Genomic DNA, 17637 nt, shown 5'->3' on the forward strand with positions numbered 1-17637 from the left:
TAGCATCCAAAGTAAGGGTAAGACCAACCTAGAGTAGAAATGCTATACTTTTCAGGAGCACATTTTCAAACAAACCTAATATTATGCCTTCATCTAATGCTGGTGCTTTCACAGAAGTGGAGGTGATGGAGATACAGAGCACTAACATAGATATCTGACTCTCTTTAGGTCGACTTAGAAGGGGATTTATTGCCTTCGGCATGCTGATGGGTCTGAGGTGCAGAAGAATATTGGAGAACAGACATTAATAGATTCACTAAACTTTTTCTTATGTCCTAAAAGAGCTCACATCCACCAAGAGCTGAGGCTATGGCTGATGCAGTAAGGAAATAAACACCTGCAGGTTATCAAACCCTGTTACATTTTCTATAAAGAGCCACTTGAGAAGCAGCATAACCAACTGTCTTGTTACTAAATGGCTGTATCTTGCACACACTCCTCAGCGTAGCTTCTATCATGTCTACAAGTAATAGCCAAACCACTGCTTTTTTTTTCTTTAGCATGGTCATTAATGGCATATCCCTGTAAAATCGATTTGAAAATGACAGGAGGTGGCAAAGTTATTTTTGGCTGAGGGAGGGAGAAGTGACATGTAGACAGGCAGCCGTCAACAGCATGGTTACCAACGCACTATTTCCAGGCCGAAAAAGTGAATGTACACCTTATTAAAATGATATTTATTTTACATACAAAGGGTAGCAGAAAGAAAGAGTCAACAAAACAAGCTCTGTAAAAATACGCACTTTCTCTCTCCTTCCTCCTACTGAACAGGAAAAATTCTTCTCCTAGCAGGACCTCACACGAGGAACCAGGCAATGATCCGCAGCTCACGCCCTCCCACTCCTCAACCCTTCCCTTGCATTGCTGCACTTCTTTGGCCCCAGGACCAACACATCTCCCTCCTCTGGACACGAAGTTACAGAAGCTCACGCTCAAGCTATTAATTCTTAGGGTCACATCAAGTATGCTTCCATTATAACGAAGACTGAATGTTTCCATTAAATAAAATAAATTTAAAAAAGTAAAGAAGATTCTCATATAAACACCTGAATTCTGGTGCTGGGGCTTAAGTTGTATCTTAATCACCATGCAATTTGCAATTAGATGTGAGAGCTGGTGATACTGGAACAGACAGACAATCTGCAGAGTGCTGCCTCTGCGACTGAATGCTCTGGGCAAGCAGCAGGTTCAAGAAAATACAAATGGCAAACTCAGAAGAGCTGAGAGCTTGAAGAGATTTTCGCATTTGTGCAATTTCTAAAGTAAAACAAAACAACACCCCCGACTGATAACAAACAGAAAACAAACCAAAACAAACACAAACAAAACCCACAAAGAACACAACTCCTCTCCCCCAAAAAAGCACCCTAAAGTTTGCAGAGCATAAATAAAGCTAGATGTGGTGAGAGTTCTGCTGCGACATTCTGATAAAATTTCAGATGTGTTTCTTCATCATAAAATTGGCCAGAGATACTACAGGCCTTTTTTCTTCCCCTAGAATTCTTAATGTCATTGATATAATTAGAAAGGAATTTACAGAGAATATGACAGAAGAAAAAAACAAACAAAAAACCAGAAGAAAAAGAATGAGACTGTGAGTGTCCAAGAGAAAGCATGTGCAAGAGAGAGAAGATACCAAAAGATGAGAAGACCCTATGGATGGCAAAGGAAACCTACAAGCACATATTACAAAGTCCCGCTTTTTGATCCCCTGGAGTTCATTTTCACACCAGTTTACCTAGTGGGAATGCTGCCTTCTCCCCATCTTCTTTCCATTCCTTTTAGGTTTTCTGCCTGCCTGTCAAAAATACCATCCTTACCTACAGGTAGGTATAGTGGTTTTTAGTACAAGTCCAGCAAAGGACACTAAAATTAATAATACATTAGTATTTGTTAAATCACCTCTGAAGTTGTGCAACACTCCTACTCTGTTCAACTCATATTCTGTTATGCTTATTGACCACTTCACTTTAGAGCAGGAATTTATCAGCTAATGCCTGTTTGCATTATGGAATCTATTGTTTCATTTGGCACAGAAACACCTTTTTGGTGTTTCCTACTAACCTAAAGCTAACCTGCTTAGGAATCCATGATTACAAATTCACCTAAAACAAAAAGACCAAATGAACAAACCCCTGCTGAGAGAAAATAATGTGTAAAGAATAACTCCTTTGGCAGTCCTAACACTTTTGGATTTGAGAAATATATCAAATTGATTTGTAAGAATCCTATTTTAAACTGTAGTCTGATCCCGTTCAACTGATATATTGTTGAGAGACAAAAAAACATGTTTAATATGTTGTTTAAAAATTAAGAGTCAGGAATGATTAGAACACAGTTAAAATATCTTCAGTCTGTTTTCCCCTCTGATATGCGTAGATGAATTTGAGAATCGAAAGTTAAACAAAGAGATGTAAAATACAATTATACTGTAACACAAATACATTACACTCCAGAGATAAAAAAAAATATCAACAGCGGTATTAAATCTGCCCTGAAGTGAAGAGGTATGAAGCAATTCATTAAAATAGAAAAAGAAAACTAGCTCATTCTGCAGCTAACAACTGCTAACCATTTTTTTCAGTGTACAGTTTTATCCTGACTTTATATGCAGATACAGAACATGTGCGATTTGCCTTCAGATGCTCTCACACTATTTGGTGAATGGGAAACCGTCAGCAGAAGTTCAAGATTTAGTGGCATTTTCTCTTCCTTTCCTGATCACTGTTGACTATTAGATTATTTGTGCATGATCAGCCAAATGAGATGTACTGGAGAAGTAGCCAACAATGAAAACTGGAACCAAACCTAACAACAGACTGCGGGAAGATTTAGTTTTGAAAGCAACAATATGTAAATGTTGTATAACGGAGTATCCCTAGAGTTTCCATTTTTTTTTCTTTTTTTTAATCAAGTAAGATCAGATTTTTTTTCATTTAACCAGTCTTTATTTTTTTTTTTTTTTTTAATTAAATTGAACAGAGTTGCTGCTCCAACTTAAGAAGTACTGCTTGCCAGAAGAGTTCTAAGGAAGAATAAGACAAAAAGAAAACAATAAAATACAACTTTCAAAAGTGTCAAATTACAGGTAGAGTATGAATTGATAAAATCCAAATATTTGACATGTATTGGATACAGTTAGAGAGTGGAAACCTAATTCTAAAGAGACGAACCCAGGCCAAAACTTCATCAACTTGGAACCTGAGTGGAAAGAGAGGTCCTGAAGTAGAAGCACATTTAAATGTTGCTATATATATATATATATCTACTAACTCAAATCTTCTCAGTGCTAATTTCTTCATAATCATACTTCAAGGGAAGCTGAGTCCTAACATAAGCCTTCCATTTGACTTTGCACTGTGTGCAGAAGATGTTACTGCTTGTAGCATCAAACCCACTAATAAGTATAACCATGGACTAGCAATCTAGGCTGGTTCTCACTTCAAAACATAATTCAGCCTATATCTCTAAATCCAGCTCCCATCCACATGTAGGAAACTCCATCAGTTAATCCAGAAAGGGGAGAATGGGTAAATCTTAACCCAGAATAAATTATCCGTTCCTAACGCAATCGCTGTGCAGTGTACTACTGCAATTCAAAAGCTGCCCGTCTTCACAGAGTGGTTGGGGCTGGAAGGGACCTCTGTAGATCATCTAGTCCAAGCCACCTGCTAAAGCAGGTTCACCCAGAGAAGATCACACAGGAATGTGTCCAGGTGGGTTTTGAATGTCTCCAGAGAAGGAGACTGCACAGCCTCTCTGGGCAGCCTGTTCCAGTGCTCTGGCACCCTCAAGGTAAAGAAGTTTCTCCTCGTATTCAGATGGAACCTCCTGTGCTTCAGTCTCTGCCCATTGCCCCTCATTCTATCACTGGGCACCACTGAAAAGAGCCTGGTCTCATCCTCTTGACACCCACCCTTGAAATATATAAGCACTGATGACAGCCCCTCTCGGCTTTTTCTTCTCCAGGTTGAACAGACCCAGCTCTCTGTCTTTCCTCATAAGAACGATGATCCAGTCCCCTAATCATATTTGTAGCCCTTGGCTGGACTCTCTCCGGTAATTCCTCATCCTCCCTAAACTGGGGAGCCCAGAACTGGACTCAGTACTCCAGATGCAGCCTCACCAGGGCAAAGTAGAGGGGCAGGATAACCTCTCTTGACCTGCTGGTCACACTTTTTTCCTAATGCACCCCAGAATACCATTTTCCTTCTTGGCCACAAGGGCACATTGCTGGCTCATGGTCAACCTGTTGTCCACCAGAACTCCCAAGTCATTCTCTGCAGTGCTTCTTTCCAGCAGGTCCACCCCTAACCAATACTGGTGCCTGGGGTTGTTCCTCCCCAGGTTCAGGATCCTACCCTTGTCCTTGTTGAACTCCATTAGGTTCCTCTCTGCCCAACTCTCCATCCTATCCAGGTCTCTCTGGATGGCAGCACAGCCTTCTGGTGGCCCTTCCTCCCAGTTTGGTGTAACCAGCAAAATTCCTGAGGGTGCACTCAGTCTCTTCATCCAGGTCACTGATGAACAGGTTGAACAGGACTGGGCATAACACTGACCCCTGGAGAACCCCACTAACTACAGGCCATCAACCAGACTCTGCACCGTTGATCACAACCCTCTGAGCTCTGCCAGCCAGGCAAGTTCTCGATCCATCTCACTGTGTACTCATCTGACCCACACTTCCTGAGCTTACCCATGAGGATGAACCTTCTGATACTTTTTTCCAACTCCTTAGGTGTCCAAAAGGGGTTAGTTTTCTTACACCGCAAAAAAGCAATCGTGCAGCAATCATGTTGTGGGTACAGTTCTGAGAAATCTCCAAAGGGTCTGTGACAAACCATGTAAGAATATTCTCTTGGCTACAGGTGCATTTTGATACTTGAGCTTAGTTCAGCTATTGTAAGAAATGTGAAAGGTAGCACAGAGAGTGCAAGTGAAACAGCTAAACACAGAGGGAGCTTATTTCTCACTTAGGTATGGTTAATTTCAGAGCATGGCATCAATGTAGCTACCCTTGCAGGTCATAGTTTTGACTGGGCCTTAAGATTATCTCAGTTCCTGTCAAGTATGGCTTATTTTGTAACGTAAAAATAAACACATCTGTAAAAGTCCCAGGCAATATCTTCAATTAAAAGTATTCCACTGTTTATCTGGATGAACCTACCCTAGTAAGGATGCATTATAATCAAGCTGTATTGAATGCTTAACAGAGCTGAAGCTTGGTGGGTACCACACACCATCTCAAAAGCACTTTCCTGTGGCAGCTCATTACTTTGCCATTGCTGAAACAGTTAAATGCAACCCATCCAGACTATATGATGGATCCACTAAGCATGAAACATATCCTAAATACTGAATTGTCACTGTGCACTCCATAAGTTTCCCAGAGCCAGCCCAAAGAGACCGGGGCTGCTTCCTACAGGTCACCATGCTCTGTCAAATTGCTTGTTTCAGTTACAATCATATTAGCACTTTCCACACTAGAATTCTTGTCGCTGTGCCCTCCCATCATAAAACAGTGAAATTTTTACAATACTTTGTTCTTAGTAAGATTACCAACCTCACCATGTTATTCGTGACCCCATTACAGCACAATGAAAATAGTGGCGTTATTATCCTCTTCCCTGCTCTCCCCTGGGAGCACAAAAACATCACTAAACGTTTAGGGATCCCCAAATGAATTTGAAATTTCTCACTTGAATTACTTATGCTTTTAGTAAACTGCCTCTGGTCTGCCAACATTCCAGCTTCTACTTTTGCAGAGAACAATATAATTAAAAAGAAAAAAATACCACCACATTACAATCCTTCCTCTCCAACACTGTGCCCAAATCATGTCTCTATAATTTAAATCTGTGTGTTCACTGCCAAACCAGACAGAGCAAATAATTAGAACAACTAAACTAACACTAAATATATACATTTTGTTTCAGTCATGGATACGCGTATTTCTACAGCTGCACAATCACGTTCCTTGAAACAGAATTACAGGGTATACATGTGAATAAAGCAACAGGGAGTGCCTATTGCACAGTACCTCCAGTTATCTCCTATTAAAGTGACCACAATAGGGTGCTCGGAAATTTGTCAGCGAAAGTGTAAAAATAGAGAACCAGTTTCTGGTGAAAACATAACTAAATAAGATATTCTCCAAGATTTTAAAAATAATTTCATTTCTTATGTTTGTACAACAGTTATGAAAAAATAGATGCTTCATAACAGCTTGCAAGATGTCTACAGATTTATATATCAGAAATAATTAAAAAAGAAGGCAGAAAGGATTCTATGAGCTAAGTACATCGCAGTCAGCCAATAAAATGCTTATTTGTTGGATAGTTTGGGTTGTTTATATGAATAATAAACATCTAACTTACATGTATTATACTTGCTATCCTTATTTTTTTAAGAGATGCACTTTTAAGCTTGTATACATAATTGTATTGGGTTGCAAAGAGATTTGACTGCTGAAGTAAAAGATGTGAACTTTTTTCACAGATCCAGTTGAATCTCTGTCTGTTTTTTTCTCCTCATGGATGTTTTTTGTCTTCCTTAATACATGTCAGTGGTCTTTAAAATAGCTTTTCTAATAATTAATCGAATTGGATAGGCACCAAATGCATCAGGAATAAAAAAAGTTAAATTAAAAACACATCAATGCAAAGCGTTAGACAATAAAATAATCTGTCCAATACTTAAAGGGCATCTAGAAAACAGTGATCCCTCTGTTCCTTGTTTGCAATAAAACCAGAGTCCAGTTTATGCAGAACCGATCAAGCAGTTTCTTCCTTTGTATTTAAATATTTCTAAGAAGAGTTCGAGAAGCTTGCGCTGGCCAGGACACCGACCAGAAGGGGAATGGCGAAAGGAGCGAGGGAGTGACTCTAATTCCATTAACCCTGAAATTCTAAAGTAACCCGCTCTGTCCTTTTGGAAGCGTAGGTGTCACACAGGTGACAGAACGCAGGTGTGTGCATCCGTCACCATCAAGGTGGTTTGGCTGAGCGCAGCGGTGAACCTCGGCGAGAGATTACACACAGCCCTATTGGCAGAACACAGCAAGGGAGAATGTCAGATTTCATACTCAGCAGACATCTACAGCAACTGATGCCTTGTAGTCAAAGGCTGTTAAATTACCTGTGAAGGGTTACTGGCAGCCCTGAATGTTTTTCTCATTGTTTATTTAGCTCCAAAAGCTCTTGGTCTTTGTGCTGATTGCCCTAACTGACAGCACAGGAAATCTGGACTTTGTAAACAGGGTGCTGCTGTATTGAATTACAGGTAACAAGTGTGTAATCAACCTGCTGGGGCTGGACCTTTGCAAAGAAATCTTCGCTACACAGACAGAAAGAATAGGTTTCAATATGGGGGAATCAATTACGTGAGCAGATGAGTACAAAAAGCGATCAATTTAAATCCTTTGTGCTTATTTCCTATAGTGGATCTGGAAGAAAAGATCCTGACATGGTGGAAAGGTAATTAACTACTTTATTCATTGTTGCAATAATATTATAGAAATTAAAGGCAAATATGATTTGAAGTGCCCTCATTATAACCCATAAAACCATATTAGTTAAACAGTCCTTAGCTACAATATGCTTTATAAAAATATAAGGAAAAAGCTTGCAGGTTCTTGTTCTGAAAGAAGAGTTTCTGTAGTGAAATTATATAAACTGGAACAAAAAGCAACCCAAAATGAAGCAGTCATTTTCAATCTTCTAAAAGGTAGAGAGAACCTCTATAAAACAGGGGTCTCATGAAATCTAATACTGTGATATTCCTGCATGCTAAAATAACATAATAAAGTTGAACAACCACCCCCCCCAGACCATAGATTTATATAAGGTATTTAAACTGTAATTGTTAATTAAAAAGCATAAATAAAAATCCAGTGGCAATCAGTCAACAAAATAACCCTATGCCAGCCAACACTGAGTCACTGAGTTATACAAGAGAAGAAATTATTTTGTTTTTCTTTTTCTTTTCCTTTTTTTTTTTTAAATCATAAACACAGGCCTGTTCTATCCGTGGCCACCATGGGCAATAACATTCGCTAAATAAAGAAAACCTTAACAACAAAGATTTCAAAACATATTAACATCAGACAGTATTTCCAATCTGAACATCATTTATTAAAACAGATACCGTATGCTATCATCTTATTATGCCCCAAAGACTTGTTTTTGCAGTCTGAAATTACGAGAAAAACAAGGTTTCATTAGTGTACTCACTGATGATGATAATTTTAGACTACTTGCACTATTGGAATTTATGCTGTGTTAAAGCAACTGGACTTACATTGCTAAATTTTATTCCCTCTAGAGAAGTAGTTATCTGCTTTGATATCCAAAATTTCTTTTATGTGCTTGAAAAATATCTTATAAAATTGACTTTTATTTCTGTTTGCTCATCTACTGGTATTTATGTACTAATATGTCCCTAATAATTGAAATTCCTGACCTATTTGGTAGTGGAAGGTTATTTTTTGCAAATATAAAGCAATAAATTAAATGCAACCTTGTCTGGTTAGAGAATGTTTCAACTGAACCTATGGCGGAGAAGAGATGATGATGACAACTGACCGGGAACGATGGAAGCATTAGAGCATTTCTTATCTGTACTAATTCAAGATCTAGTCTCCTCCAATAGCTATTTCAGACAGAGTCTCAACAAACTTTCTTCAAGACTATTAAAAAAGTTGTGGTCAAGAGAGAAAGTCAGTTAACGTCTAATGATTGCCTATTAACAGATATGCCACCCGCCTGATATACTCTCCTTCCTTTCCTTTAAACATCTCTATTTCTTATGCACACCAAAATGTTCGGGAGAAGAATAACATCCTTTCCTAAGCCATCTGAAACAGCTGGCGAAGGATTTTTAAAAATCTGACTCATAACAGAAATAGCTTGTGACAATGAGAAAGTCTGGTCCAGCGCCGTGCTGTGTAAAACCACACACATTTCAGTCTGTTCCAAACACACCGCCTTTCGACGGTATTGGAAATCTGTCTGTTCTTGTCTCATGAAAAGCAGTTGACATGAACATGATCTCACGTTTTTCTACAGTTCTTTTAAATAGTTTCTTTCAGGTGTTCACTTCCCATTTGCTTTACAACACGTTATATAGGTATGATGCCTAAAAACTCATAAGCGCTGAAACTAAGGTTCCTATCATGTAAATATTAGCAAATATATTAAAGGCCTCAGTCGACTCTCCTATAATCAATGTTAATACTTTAGTCACACACTTTAAGTACATGAACACTGACATTCATGGATAAGAAGCAAACATCTACTTAGGCCTATATGGCACATAAAAATGGTAAATGTATGGCTTCCATTTTATCACATTTTGGCTGTTGTCTGAAACACTGCTGCGCGTTCTGCAATGGGAACACCATGAAATGTGGCCCATGGAGTCACAGTGGCTGGCCTGCGCACTGTACATGGAGAAACATGTACAAAGTCCAGCTCCTCTTAAGTGTTTTTAACCACCTGAAGCTTGCTCTTTAAGCGACTGTTTTCCTCCTTTTTCTCTCCTTTTTTTTTTTTTTTCTTTCTCCCCCCTCTTTTTAGAAAGGAAATTGAAAAGACTTCTCCAGAATCATTTGCTATACTAAGGCACTATTAAGTTCACTATGGGTATGCGACTCCACTTATTCAGAGTACTAACTGGCCTTCTAAAATACAAACGTCATTGAATATATGGATCTAGCTTTTTTTCTCAAGGACAAACACTGTTTGTCACTTCAACTAGAAGCGTACATCTTCCAGAATAAAGTCTTTATTTGACCCATTCCTGCACTGAGCACCTATCCTAGACACATAATGGCATCTAAATTCAAACCCACAAAACAGAGCCTGTTGTACTAGTACAACAATGAAGCAGTACAGGCAATGCTGTGCTCTTAACTAGATTCTCACTGATAATATATAGCTATAATTCTGCTTCAATTAAAAGCATATTTCAGCAGAAGCTCAGAATATAATAGTTGCACTATGCATTTTAATAATACGGATCCAGAATTCTGCCTTTGCTAAATGTATATCGCTAAAATGGTGTCAGAATTCTACTTCACATAAATAAAGACTGATCATATGAAGACAAAACCCTGCATAACCTAAATGTATATTATTGGCACCAATTCAGAAACTGAGCCCAATCTTTATGCTCTAGATAAGAATTGGGAATCCTATTTCAACTGACTTCAACGTTTTAAAACTAAAGGTGTTTTATTCTCTCCAGGAAAAAGAAAATATAAAAAGAAAATCAATATACAATACCCAATTCTAATGAAACTGCTTAACTGGTTCTAAATACTAGCATAGGAGGAACATGCTATTACATGACTTTTGCAGCTCCTAAAGTCAAGTTAATTTACCCTGTACTTAAAAAGTTAATACAGGAAATGTAAAATTCTTATTGCATTAGAAAGAAATTCTGAAAGACTAAAACATTCATCCTTGATTTTCATGTCATGCAATTTTGTTTTAAACTTAGAAGTAAACGATTAATGAACTGCTGGACTATGCATTTAACACAGTTTTCCTAGGAATCTTCGTGAAAACATGTATATTTGTATCTGCAAATTTCAGCATCTGAACACTAGATATATTAATATTTATTGTTATTAACAAAATCAGGAAAGTTGTCTGGTATCAGATACTTGGGTCCCCAATTGTGGGATGTCACTTGAATGGACCAAAATGGCTAGCAAATGTAACCTGTGACAGTGCAACTATTCTGAAGAACACACTTATTTTCATTTATTCTGGTTCCAGTATTTCTAGCAAGGTTATTTGCCATATTGGAAATATTTCTCCTTAGTATTAAAAATGCCCATATATGTTTACTGTCTGACTGCTGTTTTTAGGAGGATTAAAAGTGTAGGCCACTTACAAAAGTATCTCACCCTGCCATAAGGGTGCTGACTTATTCTTGGCATCGTAAGGATCAAAGATACGCAAGAGAAGAAGGAACGTGTGTGTGTGCACAGCTCTCCCTAGAAATCTTTCACACCCAGTGTTCTGCTCTGGCTTTTGTTCCAGGCCAGAGAGCACATCATCCTTTGCAGTTTGCTGTTGTTGTCTAATGTCCCTGTTCAAAACCTGTATATACTCTGCAAAGTATTGAATCACGAATATATTGTCCTGGAAGTATTTCTCCTCCACTGGTAAATACTGAAGTCACGGACACAGCCTCTCCTGACTGATTAGAAACTGGGCCAAGAAGTTCCTCTGGATTAACTGAACATGTTGATGATAATGCTCAATTTTGCTGCATAAACCAGTAAAAAATACTCCTTAAATAATGAATGCTAGAAGGTATTTTTATACTTTTTAAAATAGATATAAACTTGGCTTGCATAGATACAGCCATGTAGGTACTTTTAGATGAGTACACAACGTAGGTATATTTGATTGCTTAAAACATAAAGTTTTACCATCGAACAAATACAGGTACTAGCTCTTACCTTTCGAGGAAAACCTGCATTACTTACCCTATTAATGCAAATAAAAAATGGCCATTTCAAGAACAGAACTCAGCAAATACAAAGTGGTTTTTTTTATTATTAGTTGTTTGTTTGTTTTAATATATTTATGTAAATATGAGCAAAGGCTTGGGCAAAGAAGCCTGTAGCTTAGGTTTTTACTACTGCTGCAAGAGTAAGTCTTGGCTCATGAGACTTTATTAAGAATTCAGCTACATCAATGAAAAAGAAAAAAACTCAAACAAAACTACTCCAATGTACAGATACCAAACCAATTTTATAGCCTTATTGGTGATAAAATTACAACAGTGGCCTGACCAGTATGGTCTTAGAGATTTCCAGCTGACTTGGTTGATAGAGGAAAGAACCCACCTATACAAAAATAACTTTTACACCATTTAAACTAAATACACATCAAGGAATGTTTCCATAATACAACTGCAGAAAAGACACATCTCCAACTGAAATAGTGAAACTCTAATAGTAGTGTAGACCCATCATGAAAACTCCAAATGATTTTAGACTGAATTAATAAGGCCCATTAAAACCAGAAGAGTAAATAAGCTGAAGCTTTTTTCATATCATAGGAAATATATAAACTAGAAATTCATATACAGGAATTTCTTAATGAAGACAGAAAGATGATTTTTACAGCAAAACAGAATGATAATTAAGACTCCTCTTATTAATATATTCTGATTTTTTCCTCAAACACTTTGCCTTAAAGGGAAATGAGGTATGCGTAGGAAGTAAAGTTACGGTCATAGATTCCTGGAACTGATCTTTCACAAGTAGCTTTAACTCAGTTAGAATTGATTTTGAGGCTACATCAAAATAGTCCGTCTCCATTCCCTAACACACCGCTAAAGTACTCCGGCTTTGGTTTTGGTCATGTATTCTGCATCCATTTGGAATTGGTTTAGGGAAACAAGTGCCAATCTGGCAGAAATATTTTAGACTTGCTGATTTCAGGGAGAAGCAAATGGAACCTCTGTTACATGGTCACCCACAGGGTCGGATTTTCAGCAGCACATGCAAGTACATTCACTGGAATCTAAGAATCAAAAAATAGCTTCTAAAGCTTCATCTGTGAAAAACTGCTCCATATGTAGAAGGAAGACATTTGTAAGACTTCTACCTGTTTTGTTTGAGGAATGAAGACGATGATTGGGGTGAAGGGGAAAAAAAAAATCACCTCAAATCTAATTCAGCTAAAAATATAATTCTACTGCAAGTAGAACTTTAATACTTCAAAAGGGAAAGCAAAACACTGCATAAAGCCCACTATAGATTTTTTCCCATTTTTATTCAATTTACTAGGGGATGTTGTAGTGGGAGAAAGCATACAACCCTAATGACTTGATTACAAGAGAACATTAATGGAGTAAGTTAGATGATGAAATTATCTAGAGCACTAACTCCTTCACTTTAAGCTCTTATGCAGAACTGTTGCTATAGTATAAACTCTTAACCTGGCTTATCACACAGTAACTTTCTCGACCTAACAAGTTCTATAATAAAATAATAAAATCTACTTTGTCATTTTATTACCTGGTTAACAACAAGCAATACAACTCAAACAACATAAAAAGCTAATGTAATAATTAAGATACTTAATTAAAAAGACACTGAAGACAGAACGAACTGCAATAATATATAATTGCTATATAAGTGCTAACTTCCAACTAAAATTAGGAAAACACATAGTGTGAAGTTGAACAGCCGGCTGTTCCAGCAGGTACTACCAGCACACTACTAAGGCGTGATACATTCTGCTTTGCTCAAAGAGCCACAACTCCCTAAAGTACCGGTATGCTTAAACTTAAAAAACTCAGATGGCTATGAAATACAATTACTCCATACATAGATTTGTTGAGTTCAATACAGCAACGTATATTGCAAGAAAATGTTGCAACTCAAATGAACACATGATGAATATGAGGAAAAGAAGTCATGATAGGCCATGACCTATTAATCAACAAGGTATAACAATACCCACAAAGCTGTAAAAGAAGTTTATGGACCATGTTACACTTATGTCCCACTGAAGGGCATAAACAAATTTAATACTGATCATTAACAATACTGATCTTTTGAAGAGTCTTTGAATACTTGGATAATAATCATTGTAAATAGCTTACCTAAGTTCAGCAATTATGAACCTATAGGACAGTGAACACAGTAAGAAATAATCTCAAAACAGAAAAACAAATTGCACTGTTCCACCTAGAGCTAACATATCGTTGAAGGTAGTTCACAACTGAGTTACTTGCTTCTAAAGTCTTACAAGGAGCTCTCCAAACACAGGAAGTATTTTATTTCTATAGAGTCACACTGTCCTGGGATAGCTAATGGATGCAAGCACAGCTCCCTCATACCAGAGCAGTGTGCTCCTGCATTTTGGAAACAGCATGAATGCAGTAACTCTTGAAAATATATTTATAACTGCTATCTAACTCCAGTTAGAACCTTTGTTAATCACATTCCAGAGCTGCAAAAAAAGTGTATATCTAGAAATACAGTAGGATTTAAAGCAAAGAGAAGAGCCACTGTGATAGTATGTCGAATCTAAGAAAAATACAGAAGACAGAACATGAATCTCTACCTAGTCTTTATTGAAATGATAAATGCAATTGAAGCAGTCTCAGCAGACTTGGATTATGGAAAACACTACCTGAGATCAGCTGCCTGGAAAGTACATTAAAACTGTTGGTAAATTCTGTAATCATATATTCGCCTGAAAGTTTGTCACTGGTGCTTCTGACCAATTCAGCACTGCTGGTTAGATCAAACACCGTTGTGCTTGTATGCCAAACTTACAACATCTGTCTTTGCTGCAGTGTCAGTAACATAATATATCTGAAATAGCCACACGCAGCAGTTTTCTCTATCTCCTATACCTTTAACTTAATCAGACACAGTGTGACTCACAAACGTCTGAGATCATTTCTTTCTGCTTCTGTGAGCTCAGGAAGACCTGTTTAATTTATCACCAAATAAAGGCACAAATTGCTGGTGCTGGTGATTCTGGCATCAGCCTGCAATTGCAAAAGTGAGAAATTTTTTGGTTCAAATGACATTGTCTACTTTTCAGTGTTGCTCTTTTTGACCAAATAATATTTGATTACTTCTTAAAACTCTCTCAACATCATCACTGAATCAAGTTTTTGTTTTCACTTGGCTTAATTTGTCTTTTATAAATGTGGATATAATACTTCCTTCCATGACTACATCCTGACAAGTTATCTATGTTCAGGCTTAGATTCACTACGCATATAAAAGTGAAACATAAAATTCACTGCCAGCCAGTATTTAAAAATAATTTTTGCCATACCATACTAATGAAAACATAGCGTCACTGCAGAGGACGTACTGTTTGGGTGAATGACAATACAATACCTATGTGCATCCTGTGCAGTCAGAAAAGACTTGGCAAGGACTCACGATGCAGACAAAGGAATTCTTTCAAGGACATGTAGCAAAATAACCTGCAGTTATGAGACAAAAAGACAGGACTAAGCAATACCAGTCTGGAATGGCCCCCCTCAAGCTGGAATGGGCAAAAAATGCAACACACTCCGAGTTGTAGTCCTTCACTTCTTTTTTTTACCTCTGGACTTGATATTTCATAATTTAAGGCAAAAATTTACCACTGCTAAATGAAATCTACAGAGTGTTCACAACTTCAGAGGTACAGTCAGTGTGAGGATGATTGTACCATCTGGTCTGAAACTTGAATTACCTTTTTCCTCCCTCCTTTTTTGCTGTTGTTGTTGTTTGTTTGTTTCTAGTTGTACCTTTTCACTGAAGAAGTGGTTTACTTAGCACTGAATGTTTAGTTAACGTTCTGTTTTGGAAAGTAACACAGGACACAGAAGAACTACAAATCATAAGACAGGAGGTTTAAAACCAGCTCCAATTGGTTCACTGTGACAAACGGTGTAACATAGAAGTAATACTTTCTAACCGATATAAGGTTTACTTCAGATGTTCACTATCACTATAGAAAAGAAAAAAATAATCACATGCGAAGGTCAGACTCTGTCACTATTACCCACATTAGGCACTATCTTAACATGCTCCATGGAAAATTGAAGTCAAAATAATCTGACACATTTTGGCAATATGCCCTTTATCTAGCTCATACATCTATGAACAGATACTCAAATAATCACTTTCACGCTTTTAACTTCATTTTTAAAGACAAGGGAGTGGACACAATTCTTTCATTCTTTTCCAGCAATTTTAAACTGATCTTAATTTATTGATATTAGATGAACGATTCCTGACTTGTAATGGTGAAGGACTATGCTAGATCCAAGTATCTATATCTAATGTTTAGGAAAATACTTCTTCCCATTCCGAGTACTTATCTGAGAAATGCTTTAATTGAACAGACTATACTTCTAGACCTAATAAAGTAAGCTTTCTCAGATGAAGCAGAACGATGGTTATAAATGTTTAAATTATAACTTGGACACTCCTCCTACATTTTGATCTGAGATGTTCAGCATAAAAGCAGTAAATATTACCTGGTTGTTATTTTAGTCACTCTTAAAGTATTGATTTTATACTAAACATAAGGAAATTAAAACCTTAAGGTGAAACCAATGTTTTTTCTCAAGTTTACAGCTAAGTCAGTAGAAGGTTTGTTTAAAATATCATTAATAGTATATATTGACATTATAATATATCTGTTAATGATCAAACACAAAGGAAAATATAGGTGCACTTTACTGCATATGCACATAAAAGTATATTATACATGACTGGTATAAAAAGTATGTTTTAAGTGCTGCAATATTAAACATTTAATAATTTGGCAATTTCTTTCAAGCAACTATGAAAATTAAGAGAGAAGCAACCAAATGTCAGCTCTGCTGAATTCGCGCCTCGTCTAGCAGGGAAAGTATGTATGGAGTATGAGGACTAACCAATTTCTCCATTTTGTCAGACTAGATGAAGGCCAAAGGTCTCTCAGCGTACGTTCAGAGCTGTCCAAAAGCTGGGGCCACCTGCAGATCATGATTCTTGCTGGAATACTTTGTCTCCTTGCTCCCGCACAATCTCTCACAACAACTGCGCCAGTTTTAGGTAGTGTTCAGATTTTACATTTGCCCTATCTACTTCTGAGCAACTTCAGACAATGAGGCAAACCCCACCCAAGCTCTCGTTTGTGCAGTCTGCTGCTCTGCGGTACAGAGGTTGAAGTGGCAGAGGTTACGCAAAGCTTCACTCTGTTCCCTCCTTAGAGTGAAGGGCATGGTTGCACAGTGGTCTACAGAGCACAAGGAGACAGAGGTGGCTACTGTGAACTACACCTGTACATCTTTACATCATTGGTAAATTCAAAGCTATTACCAAGAGTCATCAACCAGTGCCTATATCTCATTCAAATGAAGGCTTCAGTATTTACCAACAACCATTGCTGCAAAAAAGTACTGTTTGAGATTAACCTCCTTGACCAGTAAATCCAGGTATGAAACAGCACAGTTAGGAAAAATGGAATTTTGGATGTGGTTCTGCTATTGGCATAACTGAACAGTCCTAGGGAATACCGCTATCAGCAACAAGTTGTGCCAGCACTAGGAGAAATACTCTGTTTCTTTTTTCCAAAATACGAGAGCACATTCCTGTATGTGTTCCCCAACTTCAGTCCTAACGCATGTAGCCGCCACTTTTTTTGAAATGGAGCCCTATCCGATATTTCCATTTCCCTTTGCCACATTAATAAAGACAGTGCATATCACTATTAATTTATGTCTTCTTCACAGTAGAATAGGTGCATTTTAATTTTGAAAAATATTAGAGCAAGACTAGCCCTTCAGGGGGCTGGGACTTGGGCCTTCCACAGACTCCCTGCCTCGGCCTGCAAGAGGCCTCAGTCACTCACGTGTGTCTGAACTGAGGGTCCAACGCAATTTCACTGGGAAGCCCGACATTTAAAAGGTTGTTAAGAATGTAACATGCTTACAGAATTGGACTTTAATTTGTCTGTACTTCATTTCTTGCTACAGACCGAGATCTGAAATTATCAGGATAGATTCTAAATTGGATAATAGCACTTCTCTACTCCAGAAATACACTAAAAAATTTAAAATATTAGCAAATTAAAAATACTCATGACAATTTCATCAGCTCCAATG

At 37.6% G+C, this 17637-nt stretch overlaps 1 protein-coding gene across 3 annotated transcripts in view; it reads right to left on the reverse strand.

The window, feature by feature from the left end:
* The window catches only part of ZNF407 (zinc finger protein 407), a 349389-nt gene that overhangs the window by 65119 nt on the left and 266633 nt on the right, over window positions 1-17637 (reverse strand). The window contains exon 9 of one of the 3 annotated variants that reach the window (XR_010470400.1): window positions 14891-14979. The exons of the other annotated variants lie outside the window; for them this stretch is intronic. The gene's annotated coding sequence lies outside the window, so the exon portion shown is untranslated. The remainder of the gene's footprint in view (window positions 1-14890; window positions 14980-17637) is intronic. 3 annotated transcript variants of the gene reach the window in all.

This window comes from Columba livia, chromosome 2 (assembly GCF_036013475.1).
Source record: "Columba livia isolate bColLiv1 breed racing homer chromosome 2, bColLiv1.pat.W.v2, whole genome shotgun sequence".
Classification (NCBI taxonomy): domain Eukaryota; kingdom Metazoa; phylum Chordata; class Aves; order Columbiformes; family Columbidae; genus Columba; species Columba livia.